The sequence below is a fragment of the Toxotes jaculatrix genome, chromosome 8, assembly GCF_017976425.1.
Source record: "Toxotes jaculatrix isolate fToxJac2 chromosome 8, fToxJac2.pri, whole genome shotgun sequence".
Lineage (NCBI taxonomy): Eukaryota > Metazoa > Chordata > Actinopteri > Toxotidae > Toxotes > Toxotes jaculatrix.
Window position 1 is genome coordinate 4029142 of NC_054401.1, and position 16227 is coordinate 4045368.

The 16227-nt window shown below is 41.8% G+C and overlaps 1 protein-coding gene across 3 annotated transcripts in view; it reads left to right on the forward strand.

Moving 5' to 3' along the window:
• Positions 1–10506: 10506 nt before the first annotated feature.
• LOC121185714 (DNA-binding protein SATB1) overlaps positions 10507–16227 on the forward strand; it is a 59247-nt gene continuing 53526 nt past the window's right edge. For all 3 annotated transcript variants that reach the window (XM_041044078.1, XM_041044081.1, XM_041044080.1), the window contains exon 1: positions 10507–10644. The gene's annotated coding sequence lies outside the window, so the exon portion shown is untranslated. The remainder of the gene's footprint in view (positions 10645–16227) is intronic.

A 16227-nucleotide genomic window follows, 5' to 3' on the forward strand; every position in this document is an offset into this window, starting at 1 on the left:
AGCAAGGCAGACTGGAGCTTTCACACATCTCCCGGCCTCAAAGCAGAAATAAGAAGGTGTCCTTCGTGAAAATGGTGGTCAATTTAACGCTGAAGCATTAGTATTTAGAAAAAAATGCACCTGAAATATAAAAGTAATAAAGAGTCATTCATCCAAATTATAATTGTAATTTGGTGCTCAGTCAGTTATGTTTTAAAAAATCAACATCTCTCTCCAGAAACAGGATCCCACAATGACAGCGATTTTAAAATAAACTTTTATAGAAAGTAGTTCCAAGGAAAAACTGTTGAAAGTGTATTTCATGGAACTTTTGTAGGTGTATATCTCTACATCTTTTAGTAGGAACTGTCATTTGCTTTTTCAATAAAATACCAACGCCATATATAATCTACTATATTCTGCCATACTATATGATGTGACAGCTATGTGCTTTATACATCCATCACCCATTTCATCTACCTCTTAGCGTTAATATTCTTCATTCATTAAACAAAAAACAAAACGATGCCTCTGAACATAACCCAGCCAGTGATTACCTTTCATACAAAATGCATCTGCTGTTGCAGTTTGCTTGCATGTAAACATATTTTTTAGGAGGCAGGATTGGCTGAAATGCGTCCATTGTATGATACTTTATTTGTTTATTAAAGCATCGCAAAACTTTTTGTCAAACGCATCGTAGTAACAGCTTATTCAGACGATAGTGGTCAACCTGCAGGAAACATGCTAACATGCTAACAGCCTAGCTCACCAGCGGTAGTGTTAGTTCAGCTACCTTTGTTGGTCATGTGACCCCCGCCTTTTAGGCCACAACGGCAGCCCGTCAAGATTCACTGGCACTGAGCGTTGGCACTGGATGCAGACTGCGCTCGGTCCAATCGTTCAATATGAACAAAATTCCCAGAGCTGCAAAAAGACGTGACAACATTCTTTGTTTGTGGCTTTATTGCTGTATCAATGCAACTCTTACTCCTTAAGTGTTATGAACCTTAATCATTATCAGTAATCTGGGTTTTACATATCATATATTACAAACTGTCACAGTTAAAAGACAGTCATGAAAGATGGCACACACCACAACAGCCCACCCCCCCCCCCCCCCCCCCCCCCCAAATCAAAGGGTTAAAGGCACAATGATGAAGGATTACAGTAATTTTTAATCTAGACGTGTTGTTTTTTTAATTCGCTCTGACTGCTCTGCCTTGATGGTTTTGATTAATACGGCCAGGAAATGTTTGTGAGCAAGACATATACTGCGATTCATCTGCAAAATAATCCAATCATTACCAACTAATGACAGGGGGGGGTGAAAAATGATGCGAGCCCGCCGTGGCTCCCCAACATGCATCAGGGCCCCACCGACGCAGAGGATTGGAGGCCCCACCTGTCACAGCGATGCAGTAATTGCATTGTGGGCTCTCTCCCCTCTCTTCCCCATCCACCGTCGTTCAGCTGTGCAGACAATGCTCATCTTAATGAAGCCGTCTGACGAGGTGGCAATTACAGACTTCTGTCACTGTCACCGGGGGCAACCGGGGAGGAGGTGGAAGAGGGAGGGTGGAGGATATCTCACCCCTGAGGGCTTCTCCACACCCGCTGTGTTACGCTGGATGGCAGGGTGGCTAAGCTGCTGTCAAAGACAACTTGAGAGTGCGAGCTGGATTAGAGGTTTACTGTATGAGCAATTGTTAGAAATGAAGTGATGCATCGCAGCGTATGGAGATGTCTCCGGATTGATGGATGATCCGGTGACACTTCCACACACACTTAAAAACTGCTTCCATGTGCTTCCATGGAAGCACATGGAAGCAGTGCCTCCATGTGCAGTAAAAGAAACCATTCGACTGGTCTGAGACTTTTTTTCAGAAGTCAGCTAAGAGCTGATGTTTATAAATGGTCACTTTTTACCCAAAAAAATGACAAATTTCACTCATAAAGATTAGTTTACTTGTCATGGTGAGGACTGTCTCTCCCTGATTTATAGAACTGCAGCACTAAAAACCCTTTAGCTTTAGTGGTATATAACCATACAGACAGTTTGGTTTTTTTTTTTTTGTGCCCAGGTTTTAAGACATACAGTATGTCTGAGATTTCTGCTTCCACCTCAACTGAGGTCTGTGGATTTTCCAGTAGAATCAGGGCACTGCACTGTTTCTGGAAAAACATGTCGCTGTGAAAGACTTTTAAATTTTAAAAATTTTCAATGCTCTCAGTGCCACACATGTGGTGACAGCAAAAAATGTCAGATAATTTGTATAATTTGGGTGAACTGGTGTGTAAATCCAGCACTCATCATTAATCCAGGGTCAGACATGTTGAACACACAACTAACGCTCTTATGCACTGACTTATATTGTTGTTTTATAAATCTGGAAACTGGTCCAGTGGTTGCACTTCAAGCATTCGCTCCACCTTGTCCAATCACATTCAGTGGAGCTCTTCAGTCTTATTGCTGCCTCTGATCACAGCTTCAGCTACAGAATTAAAACACTGTTTGTTAAATTGGACTCCCAGTCCATGCACAGGTGCCATTACAACTTAGTCACCCAACAATAAGTTGCCATAAATGCTCAACCTCACATAACCTGCTGTGTCTTTACTTGTACAGCGGCAGACATTAAGAACACAATTAGGTTAGCCAAGCTTCCTCTGGTTGCAGTGGTATCAAAAATCATGGTGGCTAAAAGGGAAATGTACATAAGAGGCTTAAAGGCATTCCGATTCTTAATGGTGATGTGATGGGTGCACCAGTACAAAATGGAATTGCAGGCCTGGTTGAATGGTTCAGTACAGATATAGCCACGTTAAAAGATAGACACAAGCAGCCTCTGTGTGCCATGTCAATGAAAACAGCTGGAGAAAGAGTTTTACCAAAGTTAATTTAGCTGCAGTTGGTGTGAGGAAATATATTACAATTTAAAGTGTTCATACAGGGAGGAAATGTTGATTAAGTGACATCAGATTATAATTAACGTACTTATTTATAATAATTTGTTTAAGGTAAAGATTTATTTTATCAGAAACACAAAATGTTTTCAGTCCTGTGGTTTATGTCCATGGCAGACTTGTTCTAATTACAGCAGAATGTGTTTCTTGTGTCCATGATTACGTCTGTACACATTAGAAGGAATCAGTCAATGTCTTCAGCAAACACACTTTATACCAACATCAACATCTGGGTACTTAACATCCTCCACACAGCAGTTTAACACTGTCACTGACTTTAAAATTTCTCTCGCAAAGAAGTTAATTGAATCAGAGTCCTAATGCTTCTCTTCACTGTTCTAACCTCTCCAATGAAGCCTAAACTTCAGCCGTGTTTGCAAAGTAGTTCAGTCCAAACACACACACATGCACACTCTTCCTTTCACTCCAACTCAGGTGTGCCCTACATATGTTGCCATAGTTACGTCATGCCTATTTGCCCTATATAATTATGTGGGATAGCATAACACACTTCTTCTACAAAACAAAGTAGCTTAAATACGTCCGTCTTCCCTCCTTCTTAACTCTTGATAAAGACATCACTGTCTCCTCTTGATCTACTTTAATTTGCTGAGAAGCAACAGTAAGCAGCGGAGTAACTTAAAGATTTTTCCAACTCTGCTACATGCTTTTAGACAAATTGCCAAACAGAATCTAAATATTTGTTTTCTGTCCGTTGTTTGTCATGTAAAAATAAGTTTGAGAACGTTTCCATTACCTGCTTTCTTTCTTTTGTATGCACAACATTTATGTGGAAACATACCGACTCTTAAACATTTGCTTGTTACAGAGGCTGTAACAGGATCCTTAACATTGGGGATCAACCAGTGTGGGTTTTCCAAAGCTGATACTCGCGCCTGATATTAATATTGCTGACTGTGGTAATTTTACTGCCAGTTTACTGCCAGATGTCTGTGTTTCCCCTCACGGATTTATTCTCATCGGAGTGCAAAAGCCTCCAAAACAGTATTTGCCCCATCACATGACACTAAATTCTCCACAGTGAGCTGTTAGTGCTGCTGAGACTACCAGCTGCCTCCAATCTACTCATGACCTGAACCATGAGCTAAAGGTTTCTGCTATGCACCTACTCTAATCTCATCACAAGAGCAGGATGTAGTTTAAGACAGAGGAAATGGTGAACAATATCACATGATTAAAACAGAGGTTAAGCTAAACTCCTCATTTGCACAGACTGGTTCACACACTTTTTTTTCTGTCTGTTTTTGTAGCTCTTATTTTTTTTTTTGGGTTTTGCTTGGTGATAAAATGCCCTCTTGATTTGTGTAACTCAGACAGTCGAAGCCTCATAGCTGAGTGCATTTTTACACCGAATGAGGCCTGTGGATTTTGTCCTCGTATCACTCGCGGTGTAATTGATTTAGAAAGTGATCTCTTGAGCAGCTGGTATTGCTGGAGCAACACACTTGAAAAAAATGTGATCCTGTTTTGTGTATCCCAGAATAACTGTATGGCGTTGTGAGTATCGAACAAGACATGCAACCAAACCATTAAATGAAAAAGTGAAATGCAGAGATAAAATTAAATTTCACTGCAGATTTTGCAGACTGGTCAGATGTAGCTGTGTCTGGGTAAAAACCAGTTTGAAACTGAATGACACTGACTGTCTCCGATGCTGACTGAAACCCATGGGTCCACACAGACTGTTTATATAGAGGACAGTAACAGGACTCAGCTATTTTCAAGAGAATAAAGTCTGAATGGATCATTTAAATGAAACAAACAAACTGAACTTTTTAAGAAACTATTGAGGGTCTCATTAGTTAGTTTGAATTGGCATTGACCCAATAACATATCAGAGCTGTGTTACCTGCAGTGGCTCATCGGATCCCCTCAGTTCACCCAGACATAGAGAGACCGTTGTTTTACACAGCGCAGCCCTGGATGTCTAGGTTGTCTGTGATTGAGTAATGAGTGCACAATCAAATTCAGCAGATGCAGAGGGCAGAGAAATTTCAAACTTTAACCGAGTTGCTGAGATTCTGCATCTTTCTGCAACTTCTTTCCTCAACCAAAGTATTTCTGAGTAGCAAGTGATATTTTTTTGACAGAAAGAGTTTACACTTGTATGGTGAATTGAAATGACTCAGAGTTAAAATCCCCCTGAAATATTAGCAGACAGTTACTTTGGTTTCTCTCTCTCATCTTCCTCTGTCTCTGTGAGTGATTCATCTTTTACAAGTTAGTGAAAATTTCCCTGTTGCTTTCCACCTGGTTATGACCGACAGCCATAGCTAAATCCCACCCACATATCGTGCTCTAAATCACCAGTAATCAATTACAATCAAATCACCAGAGCTTCATTTTCTCTCGACAGTCAGCACTAAACTGTGATTGACAAACTTCAGAAGTGGACCTGAAATGTCGCTGCCCGCGCACATTACTCACACGTTAACTCTGCAGCTCGCCAAGGTGTACGTTAGTGAGTAATAGGCGCTATTAATGAAGCCAAGCCATGCATGACTCCATTTTCTCTCTGCAGCCACCTCTGATGGCTGACTTCTTACCGGGGATTCAGTTGTGTGAGTTTGGATCAGTCTAATCACATTTGTTTAATTAAGCACAGCTAATAAACTCTCCAGGAGATAGGGTGTCTCACTGTGACAGCGGCGCGCTGCATTGAAATGCATGTCAAACACAGAGGCCTGGTATCGCTCTTGCTCCCATGGCTCTGTGCTGGTTGACATGCCCGGCATCCAGCCACGTTTGCAAGCCTGACACAAACAAGCTGAAGGTTACAGATGGTAGAATGGATGGATGTCAGCAGAATGTCTAACACCAGCTTTCCTTTGTAGAAGTGCGCTGTCGACTTTCTAACATCTCGAACACGCGCTTCCCTCCTGACAGAAGTTTGAGTTAATGCAGGTGCAAAGTGGAAAAAACTTTATGGGTTTTTTGAAGGTCCACTGGCCCACCGGTCAAAAAGTCAAAGTTTGGAAGTATTTATCAGCTAAATATACTTAAAGTATTAAAACTACGTGTTTTACCGAAAACTGACCCCCGCATCAATGTGTCAAAAATAAATTTTGCTATTGTAGCTGCTTAAGGTGGAGCTAGAGTATATGTCTCTTTACTGTTTTTCATATTATGCAAATTAGCAAAAAATCCATGGTGACAGACATTTTTGCTTTTATGCAGACTTTTCTGTAGAGCACGGTGAGCCAGGCTTGGGGTCAACTCAATCGGACTTCCAGAACTGTGTTTTTGAGCCAAAATTACAGCGCCACCATCAGTTTAATTGGACACATGTTTCTTTGGAAGCATTTGAATTTGGCAATTTGAGCCGCAGCATAAGACAACAGCTAATAATAAACTGGCACAAACTCAGTAGGGTTCTACCTCGTCAAGGTTTGAACCCTAATTAAAGGGTTACTGTTGCCACTAAGTCGACAGTTAATACCTATGATCAAACTTCTCTAGAAATCTCTAGAGACTCATTTTCCTTCCTGGGGATCAATAAAGTCTTATTTCGCACCATGTGACACAAATTTACAAGAAGCAAAGGTTTCACCAAACTCTCGGCTCGAGTAAGATTAAAGTTGATCCTCGTTGATTCACCTGATCATGGGATTTGTTTGTGGTCAAGTGGAAAGAATCCAAAGATGATCCAGGTTTGGTTTCATGGATGGCGTCATTAAACAGGAAGTCAAAGGAAAAGATATCACAGTACCGCCCACGCAGTGTGTTGCAGAAACAACCTCCATATACCTGAAGAAACGTTCCTTGCATGGACAGTGTCCTCTAACATCTGGGCAGCTGCCACCCGCGTTCAGCTGATGCTCCCCACATGTAGTAATGTACTAAGTGACATTAAGCTGCCACAGCTGACGGGAGAGTTCATACCAGACAGTAATTACACTTCTGGGCTGTTTTCTTTCGCCCAGCTGACTGACATCCCATTAACAGCTGGAGGCGTGTGCGCTTTGGAGGCGCCGCTTTGGGTCAGCTTTTATTGTTCTGATTGGCTCTCATCTCCACTGTCCTCCTTGGCGGCTCACAAATGAGGATTAATAGTGTTTCATTCGAGAGGTGAGCTTGTGGAGTACTTCTGTTTCAAAATTCAAAGAGGTGCTGAAAAGAAAAGCCAGGAGGAAAAGGCAAAGAAATCCACTCTTCAGTTTCTGCTGAGGGAAAAAAAAAAAAAAAAGAAACTGAAAATCCAGCGCTTACCCCGGATAAAGACAGCAGACAAGTGCTAGTCTTCTCGGGAATCCTTGTTAATCTTTAAAAGGTGAACAATTATAAAAGAGCTACTGAAGAAAGTTGCAAGGGCTAACCACAAAACCAGAGCAAAAAAAAAAAAGTGGCGGAGCATTCCAGATTTAGATGAGACGTCTGTCTTTTAGCTCTTGGGCATCTTTCTGAGACAAATTACTTTCAGTAGTCAATAGCATGTAATTAAAATATACCCACTTGATGGGGAGGCAACAGTGTCTCTCTATTTAGTTATGGGTTGGAAAGATTAATTCTGGGGTGTATAACCCTTGTAATTTTCCAAGTGCTGTTTATTGTTTTCAGAGAGAGAGAGAAAAAAAAAGTGCAGACGATTGAAATGTCTCAGCTCAAGGTCTGCTTTGATTTCTTTACACTTTACACACATTTGGTTCGCTCTCTTTTTTGTGTGTGTGTGTTTTCCACATGCCCTCTTTATGCTTAGGCAACATAGATGCGCATTAACAATTTGTATTAACGTTTTGGAAGTCATCCACAGCTCTCACACGTCGCTGCTGCATGAATAATCGCCTGTGTGCGTGAATGCAGGGGTCAGGGTTTGCTGCTTTTGAGTTAGAAATGTTCGGCACAACCAGCTGGATGACAACATGTTAGGACAAAGTATAAAATGTCTTCCAAAGAGGGGTCATCATCAGCTGCCCTCTTCTCCTTTTCTCCACTCTACCCTCTTTAAGATGAGGCTCACCGGTCCCCCTTGTGGTCAAAGTGTCAACTGCAGCACATGTGGGCTTCGGAAGCAGCAACATGAATTGTTGGATAAAACACAGGCTGCATTGAAATCACCAGCTGTTGTCCGTAATGATGAAAACATCCCTAACTTAGCATGAATTTATAATTATGCAGAAAGCAAATTTGAATCTCTTTACTGGAACTTTTCAATTCCCATCCAGTCTCCCAGGAGAGAGCGGGTGTGAATCATCATATGCAGAGTGTGTGTGTGTGTGTGCGTGTGTGTGTGTGTGTGAGTGTGAGTGTGAATGTGTGTGAGTGTGAGTGTGTGTGTGTGTGATTTTTTTTTTTCCTTTTTCTTTTTTTAAAATGCAGATCTCAGATGCTTCATAATGAAACTTTTGTGGAGTCCCAAAACCACAACAAATGAACTTTTCTGAGAAGTATTTGTACATATCAGCTTACAATAAGGGCTCCAGCTCTATCTGATAAATAAACTCCTTAAAATAATTTTCAGGATTTTTCAGACCAAAATCTTTTCTTCGCCTCTCACCTTCTGTTGTCTCATTTCTGCTTCTTTTAGCTCTTTTTTTTTCACGCTAATTCTATTTTCACTGGGATGTGTAAATTAAGTGTAAATGTAAATGTATCTGTGTGTTATTTCTGCTAAACCCAGTAAGAGAAACACGCTCATATTGTAAGTAAACAGCTGCATTACCTGTGGGCTCCTGCACACCTGCTAGTGCAGAGCAGTTAGCCTGCATGCAGATGCAAACTGTCAATCATTTCACACACACACACAAAGGCGTACACACAACAAATGAGTATAAATGTGTGCAAATGGAACACACAAGTTCAAAAACACACACGACACAAATAAAAATGTGCATGAAAACCACAATCTATGATGCAGACACACTGTACACACCTTGCACACACAGTCACATTACTGGCTCACATACAGTGTGTAACCACATGTGCAGGAGCAGCTCTCTTTCTCCCTCTCTCTCTCTCTCTCTCTCTCTCACACACACACACACAGACACACACATTCACACATTGAGCACAGGCATGATAAAACCCAAACATTAATGTACAACATGGAGAAGTATAATAACTGGAATCACCATGAAGAGGCGTTATACTCTCCCTTCATTAACTGTAATATGTTCTTCATTAAAACTATTTAATTTAATTTACCACTCTCTGAAACTTGAAATTTCTTCCCGTCTAATTTCAGACTTTGGCAGGAAAAAAAAAGGCTACTAATAGATTCTGTACTTTTCATACAGGAGTCAGGAGTTACAGCTGAAAATCAATTTAAATGGCACAAATACATTTAGACACAGAGGAAAAGAAAAGCTTGTTTTTTCTTTTTTGTTTTGTTTTCCTGCGTTATCTGTCACTGTCCTCTGTGCTGATTCTGCTTCAGGTTGTGTTCTTAAAGATGTCCAAGAAAAGAAGTAAAAATCTAATTATCCTGCTCTCCCCTTATATTTTAACAAATTTACATTCCTCAAGCGTAGATTTTTATTTTTATTTCTATTTTTTTGGATAGGCCCGCGGTCTTAAATGTGATGGAGAGGCTGTTTGTGTGTCTGTGTGGTGTGTTTGTGTGTGTGTGTGTGTATGTGTCATGGCCGGAGTTAAACTAAGTTGAAAGAGGAAAAAAAAAAGCAACAGCTTGCACTGATAAAATAAAAAGTGAGTCTGGTTCAGTAATGATGCATTAAAAATATTCACTGCAGAATAGTCAGAATAATAATTATTTTCTTCTAAAAGCCTTGTTTAAATTGGCGAAATTAATTGAAAAAAATAGCTTTCGGCAAACACAGCACAGAGAACAGACTGCAGTATTAGCCTCCCTTTCAACAAACATTGTTCAAACTTAATTATTCTTTAAAACTTTTTTCTTCATTTTTTTTTCCATTTCATTTTTGCAAAACTTCGCTTTTCAAACAAATCAACCCATCTGCTTTAATAAACAGCTCTTTTAAGACTATACCGGGTTACATGGTTTCATATTCCGCTCAGGTGTGCGGGGAGCAGAGCTGGCAGGTTGCCCTCCTCTGTTAAAACAACAGGCTTTGACTCTATACGGAGCAAAACGCACGCCGCTGCGCGCAATCGACTATTTACTAGACTTTTCCCCCCTTCTTCTTCTTGACATGCAAACATGTGGCGTGTAAATATGAAAATGAATGAGTGTGAGAGCTCTCCTGGCAGTGACTTCTCTCTCTCTCACTCTCTCTTTCTCTTCGTCTCTCTCTCTCTCTCTCTCTCTGTCCCCGGAGATCAGCGCGTCGGAGAGGAGCGGCTGTAAAAAACCAAAGTGGGGCAATGAGACAAGCTGCGCCACAGCTGGCAAATCATCGATTTGAGCATCAGAAACGGGGAGGGGCGGTTCGTTTACCTGCCACCCTCTCAAAGCAGCCCTCCTCACATGCCGCTACTCTCCTCTCCTCTACTTCACCCCCGCTGCCCGCAGCGCACGGTTGCTCACATTTCTTCGCTCCATCCGCCGGTGTGCGCTCCACAACTTCAGCCTCCGCCAGCGCGGTTTCTACTAGACGACTTCCCCCTCCTCACCCGTAGGACTTTTGACTTTTTAAAACAGTTTTTTTTTCCTCCCACAGAGCAGTTGCCTATTTTTGGATCTCTCGCCGTGGAGCATTGACAAGAGGTTGCTCAACTTTTGATGGAAAACAAGAGGTCGGGCGACTGCTGACTTTAAAGGTACGGTTCGTAGTGTGCACTGTTTGTCCTCAGTGATCTACTCTGTTGTCATTCTGTCACATGCCTCCTTTTCCGTGTCTCTGTGTTTGTTTTAAATCACCTTTTAATATTATTGCGTGACTTTAAAAAAAAAACAAGGCGCCTCTCCTTGGAATTAGAAGTATAAATTACTTGCGACTAAATGAATTAAAAGCAGTTTAAAGACGTATCTTCTAAATCACTTAAAACCCACACAGACCAGAAGTGGCTGCTCGGATTTAATATTTCATAAAGAAAAAAAATAACATAGTATGAATGCCATGCTTAATGGTAAATATAAATGCACGCATTCGGAACTTTTTTTTTTTTTTGCCTTCTAATTTTAAATATGCAGAAACAGGCCTGTGTCATTTCTGCACGAATAAGCAAAGCACTCGTGATATTCGCGGGGTTAAGTACATCCATCTCCTCTAATTCATTTAACAACTTATTCAGCGCGCAGCAGAGGAGCAAGAAGTGATGCTGCCACCGCGCTGCTCCTGACCTGATGGCTTCAGGAACCAGGGATTTTTTTTTCCCCCCTTTGGGTGAACAAAGTTTCTCAGAGTTATGAATTTTCTCTCCAGAGATATTTTGGCATCTCTCTCTGTCAGGGCAGGTTCATTATTGAAAACAGGCCTTTACATTCTTTTTTTCACTCATTACAATGAAGTGTGTGTTGACAAATCACAGTTGTTATCAAACCGCTGACATGTCTATTAGAAGTGCTGAAGCTATTGCAGCCCAACTGCCCATCTACTTTTACTACTTTTTTATTAGGCCATTAGAGCCACTTCATTTATTCTCTCCATATACTTACTATTTAATTACGTGTCAACTTGCTTCAACACTTTTATTGCTGTAGCATGAAACGCTTTGTGTAACTGTGAGAAATACACAGACTAAGCCTAACAAGGTTAAAAAAAAAAAAAAAAAAAAAAAGTGTGACAGGCTCACAGGGAAACAAACAGTTAAGGGGTTTATTACTTTCTTTCTGCCTGACTTGGTGTGAGGCCGGCAGGTAGATGTGATGATACAGAGGTGGTGTAGTAATGCTGTTTGGTCTGTCTTGTGGCTTCTGTCACAGTGCTGATAAAGTCATTTCAGGTACAACCGGACCTGTGTGTGTGTGCAAGTGTGTGTGTGTGTGTAACCAAACCAGTGTGTGAGTGTGAGTGTGAGTGTGTGTGCTTGAGGGAGAGATAGAGACACTGAGCTCAGTTATGAGAAGATGTATTGCCATCTTAAAAGTGCGTGGGCACTGATGCTCTGTGGTTTACAGGTTTTTAAAGGTTTCACTCTCTGCTCCTGTAACAAAATAGCTGACATTTCACACATGCAGCATAGCGAGTGGCTTTCGCTCTAATATTCAACATTAGTTATGTATAGGTATCAGCACTCATACACTCGTGTAAGATGAGAGCAGTGTTTGTGTTGTAGGTCTAACCTGTACCGTAATTTAACCATGATGCACTGTGAAAAGGATGATAAACTGCAGAGCAAATTACAGAAAAATAAATAAAAATCTGGTGAACAAGTTTACCTCAAGTCAGGAAGTTGATCAGATAATTAAAGGGCAGTTATCCTGAAATCTTCAGCCTTCAGTGTCAGTCATTTTTTTATCTTTACTTTTGTTGCGCTGTTGTTGTCAGGTTGTGGTGCGCTTTACTTGCTCACATGCGATTACGAGGTCAAGCATGGCACCTCGGCATGGGAAAAAACAGGTTATGGCACAGCATGGTGCCTTTTATCTTTGCAGATCTGTGGCAGTTCAAGGTGCTGTGGCTTATCTGGTCAGTGCCTTTGACAGCAATGACACACAGCTCTTTTCCTGTCTCATACTGCCATGTGTCACTTCTTGTAAAAGTCCTCAGACAAGATGAAAGCCTCAACGGCAGCTTGTGAACGTTGAAGCAAAACTTCTCGGTTTTACTCCTCGGCTTCATTACAACCACTTTTTTTTTTTTTTTTTTTTTTTTTTATCAGTTTGTGGTTGTGAAAGTGGCACAAAAAGGCTCGTGTACATGTCCACAGCAGCATGCCAGTCTGTTTGGCAAAATTTCTCCACATAAACCTGTTTGGCAGGAATGATAAGAATCAGAGTGCGAGGACGACGGCGCTGCGTATGACTGCCAGGTCACACAGATCCAGCCGTAAAGCCTAAACATCTGTCAGACCTTATTAGTGTGTAATTAATTCCTTTGAATGTGTTCTTTTGTGTTTACCGTTCTTGCGATAACCACACTGTGATTTACAATTAGGAAGAGACCTGGGAAAACACCTAAGTGTTTCCACCTTAATACCTTTCTACTTCTAACTTACAGCTTTTACCTTGTTATACTCAGATTTTTTTCCCCCTGATAGCTTGGTTTTGTTTTCATTACAACTAATCGAAACTAGTGCACGCTGCATTTATTGTACTGTAGTAGCGTAATAGCAGGAAATCAGCTTGTAATGTTCTCAAACAGTCAGACATCTCTTGCCGTCTTTTCCTTTTAAACCCAGTGACACTTTTGCGTCACTACTCTTTTAACTGTCACTTTGGGTCGCCGGCACTTTCATTCCACGAAAAGTCTTGGACAGCAGGGACGACCAGTTCTGCGTATCACCAGTTAAACCTTATACCCCCTCCAGTGTAGACCAGATTAGTTAAGTACAATGCAGCGGCTGCTGGCTGGCGTGCCGAGCTCTTGCTCATTGTCAGGTTAACAGACGTTGAAGAGGAGGTTGTCAGATGAGAGAGAAGACGGCAAAGTTTGTCCTGTGACCCCGAGAGACCAATTAGTCCGTACATTGGAGAGCACAGGTTGTGATTTTTTTTCTTGGTGTTGTTGTTTTTGCTGTCTCGTCTGTCTGTGAAATATTAAGAATGCTTCATCGCTTTGTTTTAAAACTGAATTATTCTCCGAATAATCAGTTTTATTGCTTTCAGGAAAAAAAAAATGACCAAGGAATGTTCCTGTCCCTTCACACACACACAGAAAAGAAACCTCTATATGTTTGCAGTAGCTACACCGTCTTAGCTTTGTGTTGGGGTTGTGCTTTGAATTCCTGCAGCAAAAGATGCAGATTATTAAAACCCCTACTGTTGAGTATTTGCTGGGAGTTTAGAGCTGGGCTGTGCCTCACTCTGCTGAGACTGATATCTCGGCTAAAACCATTAATCGTCTTTCTTTACCACCTCGATAATTATCACTGTAGCAAAATAACAGCTCAGCAAACAGTGAAATTATACCTGTGGTAGGGAGCAGAGTAAATACCTGTTTAGCTGCCAGCAAATGTATTTATTAGACTGTCGCCAGTAAATAAGAGGCCTGTCTCGTTTTTTAATGTGTGGCTCTTTGGGGATTCCACCCCTCCGCACACCCCCACACACTCCCTCCCTCCCCTGTATGAAATAGCTCTGTTATGATTGCTAATAGCGGAGAAAGATAACAATGATTCCCAGCGTTTTTTGATGACATGTTGCAACTAGTTTGGAAAAAGAAAAGGCTGGTGTGTTAATAGGGACTGCTGCATTCCAGGGCTCAAAAATGTAAGAACCCCCCCCTCGACAGTTACAGACATACCACCCTGGGTGCATGCTTAGTGTGTGATTCGGGAGTTACAGCTCATTTTGTCATTATCTGGAAAGTTCTTTATAAAAACAGAAAAAGAGAGGGGAGAGTGGGGGTTTATGTTGTCCCAGCATGTTGGACTGCATTTATTCTGGCATATGCTTTGCATACTGTTTATCCAGATTCCTTGGCTTAGTGATAAAAGCGTCACATTGTTTTTGGGTCCTCACAATCAGCCCCGTTCGCTGAATGGGTTGGCGTGTCCTCCCCGGGAGATAAAAAAACCCAAAGTCCGTCATGTCGGTTTTGTCACGCTTTTACAAAATGACATCCATCCTATGTTCGATTTTTTTTGTTGTTGTTGTTGTTGCTGTTCTTGTTATTTAGCAAGCTTCATGCTGCCGTAGCAAATATAATTCAACAAACCATATACATTTAAGTTTTCACGATTCAAATCACATTATTACAAGTCTCAACGTATGTTTTTTTTTTTTTAATTTCTCGAGATGAAAAAAAACCACCTCATTGTCTTTTATTCCGATGCTTGTCTTCATCCGATCTGTGTAGGTTTTTCTGAATCCTTTGTTCAGAGAAAGAAAAAGAGAGCGATTTAGAGGAAAGCGCATCCCGCTAAGATCAGGTTGTTAATACCCACCCACATACTCCAGTGAAACAATTTCAACAGATACTGGATTCTCTGTGTCTGTTTCATACACATAAACACATGTGCACACACACACACACACACACACACACACACACACACACACTTGCCTTATCAACTGTTTTGTTCGCCTGGATGGATGATGCATCCTTTGACAAGGGATTAAATATGCAAAGAAAAATATGTAGATAAAGAAACACATCCTTAAGTCTGCACCTCTTATTCAATACTTCTGCCTAAGCCTCGATATTAAGAGCCGTTTCCCCCACATGCTCATATTCCATCTCAGCCTATAGCGTAACTTCTCACACACTGAGGCGAGTAACACCATCCCATCACCTGCCTTCATTTGCGTAACACTCCCAAGAACTCCCCACAAGGCCGGGGTGCTGTGCCCTTCACCGCCTCTGCCCCACTTCAGGAAAAACCCAGCAGGACGTGGCAACCTTTCTCACCCCTTCGGTCTGTCCTCTCTCTGTGCCACAAAGCCATCTTCAGTATCTCTTGCTCTCTCTCTCTCTTATACACACACATACACTCCTGTCTTTCTAACTCTATTAACTGTTTATTTGTTGCAATCCACGAGGCAGAAATTAGAGTTTAATTATTCGGTCATGTGATGACCGGGGTCCAGCGAGCAGTGACAGAAAAGTCATTTCTTTAAAAACGGCCCTGCCTCTGATGCCTGTCGATTGTTCTATGACTGATTGGTTTTATAATTTGATAAAGGCAAAGAGAGTGAGAGAGGGGAGGGGGTTGATAAACAGGGCGGTGAAGGGTCCTCTCAGCGAGCTGGGTGGGGACACAGTTTTGAGTCATTAAGACAGATTCCTGTGACACAGGATTGACCTGCCGCGGCTCAGTGGTAATTACAGCCGATGTCGACAGAAGCCGACTGTAGTGTCAGGGCTCGCGGCTGAGGCCCGGATCCGGAGGGCAGAGGCCTCGTTTGACACAACGGGAAGCACGCTTGCCACCGCTGAGCGGATGTACACACGTCTGCATCTGTGGGGTGCATCTGAGTTTCACTGTGTACAGTGCACACCGCACACCAGGAGGGTGGGTGTCAAGAGTGGAGAGTTACGAGGTGAGAACAAGGGGTGTGAGTGGAGTCTCACCGAAGGGGGGAACAAAAAAAAAAAAAACCGTCCTAATGTTTGTCCTCCAAGGCTACGCAGAGACCCGTTGAGGCCAGCTGGCGTTAGGCCTTCCTGTTAGCAGACCTGAGGTGGAGACCACTCGCTCCGTTTCTATTTCTGTCGACTTCATGTGATTATAAAACAATTAAGCACTTAGGCTCCGACTCTCAGTTCATTATATCCCCCTTGTTCTTTCTTTCTCTCT